The sequence below is a fragment of the Chinchilla lanigera genome, unplaced genomic scaffold (genome assembly GCF_000276665.1).
Source record: "Chinchilla lanigera isolate Chin_1 unplaced genomic scaffold, ChiLan1.0 scaffold00209, whole genome shotgun sequence".
NCBI classification, from domain to species: Eukaryota; Metazoa; Chordata; class Mammalia; order Rodentia; family Chinchillidae; genus Chinchilla; species Chinchilla lanigera.
Window position 1 is genome coordinate 340889 of NW_004955610.1, and position 5137 is coordinate 346025.

Consider the following 5137-nt stretch of genomic DNA (forward strand, 5'->3'; position numbering starts at 1 on the left):
AAGATTTTCTTTCTGTGAGGGATTTTTAAGAGACAGGCATTAACCACAAAGAAGCTAGAGCTGGGATAAATGATAGAGGGGAATGCGGAGAGTTTGTTTCATCAGGACACAGAGCAGAGTTGCAACTGTGAGAACCGCGACTCCATACAGAACAGGACAGCACAGCGGGGAGACTTTCAGTTGTGACGTGGGCAGAGGAGGAAAGCATTGAGGGCAGGTGAAGAAGTCGCATGTGAGAAGCTGAGGCAGAACCAAAGCAGAGTGCTGAAAGTCCAGGAGAGATGGCGCAGAACAGACCGGGGCCGGCAATGTAAACACCGCAAGAGCAGGAGGCCCAGGTAACTTCCAGTCAGAAGCCATGAACAGGCACATCTTACATATGTATTGGAATATCCAATTAATTCAGACTTCATAGGGCATAGTACATTCAACTCCAGACACAAGGCATTCATGAAAGTAACATGATCTGCAAGGTCAATTTCTGGTTCCAGTACAATATTTAACTTCGTTTTTGTGTATAATTGACCAACTACTTAGCACACTTTTTCTTTGCCTGCATACTCTTGCAGCATTTTCCTCCGCAGGTTTGAATGCTGCTATCATGACTGCAGAGTCTCCTAGAGCCCGAGGCAGGACACACCAGTGCAGCTGAACTCACCTTCATCATCCGGGCCTCCCTCTTCTCATGAGGAGCAAGGATATCAGCTGTATGGCAACTTTTCATCGCTGGGAAAAAGTAGGTAGAATCCTTGGAATATTGTTTCTCCTGAAAATAATTAAGAATATTTCAGCAGTATGGTGTTACATATTGAAAACATGAATTTATTACTAAATTATGACTAAATTTGGTGAAATTATAACTTTTTTAAAATGTAAGAGATACATAAAATAAAATTTAAAGAATTATGAAAGTGACTATTTAGCTTGGTGTTTCCCATAAGTATAATCACACGATTTTTAACACATTTTCTAATCTCTCCAACACATTCCTTCTTGGCTATGCCCTGGTTGTCTCATCCTTCCGTAAAATTCTAAGTCTAATATTAGCATGAACTGCAAACTTTTAAGTGCTTGAATTATGATTTTCTCTGGTATATAAGCTAAAATCATCCTGTGTAGGCATCCATATCTTCATATTTAATATCTTTTCTATGGGTACAAAGTGATATTTTCCTTTAAATGTGGATGAATTATACTCTTCCTTCAATTAACCCTTAACTCATAAAGAAGAATATTACCAACTTCATCATAAATACAAAATACAAACATTTTATTGCAGCAAGATAAGTAATGAAATGTAACAAATCATCATAAAAAATTGTAAATAGTAGTTCAACATGAAAACCAAAGAGGAGGGGCTGGGGATTTAGCTCAGCGGCAAAGCACCTGCCTGGCAAGTGCAAGGTCGTGAGTTCCGTTCCTGGTACCAGAGAAAAAAAAAAAAAAAAAAAAAAAAAAAAAAAACCAAAGAGGAATACACTGAGTAGTATTAAGCCAAAGTAGTGAAAATTGTGCAAGTTTAAAGGTATTGATATGATGACTTGGAAGACACAAAATGTGCACTAGAAAACGGGGAATAAAAGAAACAATAGTAAATGAAATTAACTGTGTGAATAGTGTATATCGCAGATATTAGGCCTTGTTATCTATGGAAAACTTAGTTGTTCTAAACCCTAACCTCCTGTCTGTTACATAGGAGAATACACACAATGTTCCAAGTAATGGAAGGGGTGAATTCTGTCCTCTTGTGAGCTAACCTATTACTTCCAATTATAAACTTCATTCTGAGAATATTTGAACAAAGAATACAAGCATTTGGAGTTTCTAAATGCTATTAATTTGACATTTTTTCCTCTGAGATGACTTCATTTTAGTTAAATCTACTCAATCCAATGAACTCACTGCAAAGCCTTTCTTGTTTTTACATATCTGCTGTGCACTCCGTGAAGAATGCCCGTGGACTGGACCTTTGTGTATGGCCAAGAAAACGGAGCCCTTCCTCCTCCCTGCTTAATAGCCATATGTCAGGATATTAAAAGTTTAGAAATTGCATGTGCTACTGGATTTTTTAAATACTCCTTCAATCTTTTACAATCTGACTTTCATGAAACATTCCCTCCTTTTTGTGCTAAGATTATTACCCTATACTGTATAAATACATTAATATATATCATTAGATATTTGGTTGCTGAGTTCCTCATGTTGAAATTGTAGTACAAGCCAATCATTGTTTGGATTTCTTGATTAGGGTAGGTAGGAAAAGTTAAATGCTTACAAATTCCCGCAACAAGTCTGCCCCATGGAACTCCATGATCAGAGACATATAGGTTGCAGAATCATATAGATCATGAAGGTTTACTTGGCATTTCAAATCAGCATGACAGATCCGATTAGAGGCCACATTTGGGAACAGGACCAGGATTGACATGACCAGCAGGAGGAGGGACCCTGTTTGAAACAAAGCACAAGCATCTGGGACGATCTATTTGATGAGGTCATCACAAGCCATCCTGCCCAGGGAAGCCTTGTCTATGTCCACTGTCTCCAAGGCATGATTGGTGCTGTAAGAGCTCAGATAGGAAAGAACCAACACCTTCCTCTGTAGGCCTGTAGGTGAGCTACATTTTCACAGACTGAGTGGTGGGTGACTCCTGCATTTTCATATTGCTCCCACAAGTGCCTCTGTACTACGCAAATATTTGGAAATTAAATTAAATCTGATACAAGACTTTTAAACTCTGAACCTAGCATAGTTTAATATCCTGGGAAATTCTACAGTTGATCACCAGGAAGATTCTCAACGTGATTATAAGTCTTTATTCTATTCATAGCTATAAGCATCTTAAACAGTTAAATGGGAACAGTACATTTGATCTATGTTCCGTCTTCATGCTTGGAAGAACAAGCACAGAATTGCTCGGTTGCTGATATTGTGCATGAAGAGCATCCTACCATAAAAGTGACGCCATGGCCGGATCTGAGAATTCCTCACATGAACACTGTGCAGTTCCTTCACGCTTTGCTGATCACGTGAGATAGTTTTCCAAATTTAAACTTTAGGGTAAGCCAGGAAGATTGATTGAGGCTTTGTAATCATTGCCAGATATATTGAAACAAAAGTTTAGAAAAGTTCAATGCTTTTCCCTGAGTCCTACCATTAGCAGGTAGAGGAGGCAGCACACCTGCTTGTAACTTGCTTTTCATTTTAAAATCATTGGCTTGAGCAATACTAAGAAAGAAGCATGAAATTCACTGTGACCATTATTCTGCATTATGACTTCAGAATTGAAAGTTTTGTGTGGTTGAGTCAAGCTGGGCAAAACACTGAGTAGACCAAGGAAAAATAAAAGGTTGCTTTTGATTTTTTGGAATTCTGACAAATAGAACACATTGGCTTTTGGTCCAGAATAGCTCAAACTGAGCATTGTGGTGTTTTGTGCAAGATATTCTCTTGTTCTGAGATCACTCTTGTGCGTTGCACTGTGCATATCAGGACACAGGTCTCTATGCAAGAAATACTGATAGCACCCCGCCTGTGCCTCCATGACCTCCAATAATACACTGCAAAAGTTATTCCACTTTTGGCAAACGTCTAAATGCACCTTTAGAGGATCACTGAATCACTCTATTAACCCTGAGCAGTTCCTTTACACGTAAATAGTGAAACTACTTCTAAATCAATAAATCCAAAGCCTCTTGGTATCAGCTAATATGTTTTTCTAGTAACCCACACAAGAGCGTCCATGAAGCCAACAACTCCCTGCATCACTGCACATACCTTTGCCCTTGAGGTCCATGGTGGAGAGCAGGACAGGAAGCACACCTCACCAGAAAAGGACGGTCTGTGTCAAGTGCAAGATGAGATGTCAGTTTCTGCCTTTTGAAACTGTTGTGAATTCTTTTAATCAGACATTCTCCTTCCCTTCCTTGTCCTCTATTTCCATCAGCAAGATTGCGCCCTCAACTCCATACAGAAAACTTTACTTTGCATCTCACTTATATTCAGGAAGATATACTGGCCACAAAGGATAGATCTTGATTAATTAGCCCAAGAACAATTGAGACAGATGATGAAGGTGAGCTTCAGAGATCTCAATGAGTTGGAGAATCTGTAAAAATTTAAAGCCCTTTTCTGTAAGTTTGACTGTAATTTCTGTGCAGTTTCTAAAGTATATGTAGTGTTTTTCCCAGGAAATAGACTTTTGATTATCAATTATAAATTTTTTGCTTCAAGAAAGGTAGATAAATTATGTTTCAAAACCATGCAACATAAAAGTATAGAGTATAAAATCTCTAAAATAAGGTGTTTCAATTTTCTATTTTTCTTTGATCTGTACCTTCTACCTTCTCTCCTTCAATATGAAATATCTGTGTGATACCATGTCTAGTAATGTTTAGTAATATATATATTCATCTATTTCATACTATGGTCTTAAACATATAGATAAAATTTTATTATTTTTCTTAGAAGTCAGAATAAGAAAGACATATGAAAACACTATATACAGACAAAAAATTAATTATTCAATAGTCAAGTTATATCTGGAAACTTTGTTCCTTGTAGAAGAAGAGGCACGTATGTGTAGAAAGCAGAAAAATAAATCATTTTACACATGTTCTGGTGCAATCATATCTAAGGTTTACAAATTTTGCCTTTGACCTTAGTGAGCTTGATTTGATGCTACCACATGGTCCTTTTTTAATACCAAAACACAAACATAAAAACACATATTACAAATACCTAGTAAGCAATGTACTGAAGCATATCTTAACCAATAATTTCTATCATTCTCACGAGTACACAAGGATAACCTGCAATTGGCCTATGCTCAATCTGCCTTCTCAAGTCCAAGTCTGTAGGAAAAAATGACAAAATGCATCTTTTTGGACTCAAAGATCCATATATCATTTAAAATTTGTTATTACACGTATTTTTTAAAAAATAATAACTTTACTAAGATATGAAGCAAACTGACATTTCTGAAAAACAGTATTCTATTTGCCTGAGTTTAAGGATTTACTGGCTCTGTAAATTTAAAACCTTGGTCAGAATTCAAAACACCTTTATAGAGAATGGCTTTTTATTCTGGACAATGAAACTCTGAATTATTAAGAAGGCAAACCTGAGTGGAGAGTA

At 37.1% G+C, this 5137-nt stretch overlaps 1 long non-coding RNA gene across 1 annotated transcript in view; it reads right to left on the reverse strand.

Moving 5' to 3' along the window:
- Nucleotides 1-2408: 2408 nt before the first annotated feature.
- LOC106147642 overlaps nucleotides 2409-5137 on the reverse strand; it is a 4872-nt gene continuing 2143 nt past the window's right edge. The window contains exons 2-3 of the long non-coding RNA XR_001232575.1: nucleotides 3779-3842; nucleotides 2409-2448 (exon numbers count right to left, since the gene is read on the reverse strand). This is a non-coding gene — a long non-coding RNA (uncharacterized LOC106147642). The remainder of the gene's footprint in view (nucleotides 2449-3778; nucleotides 3843-5137) is intronic.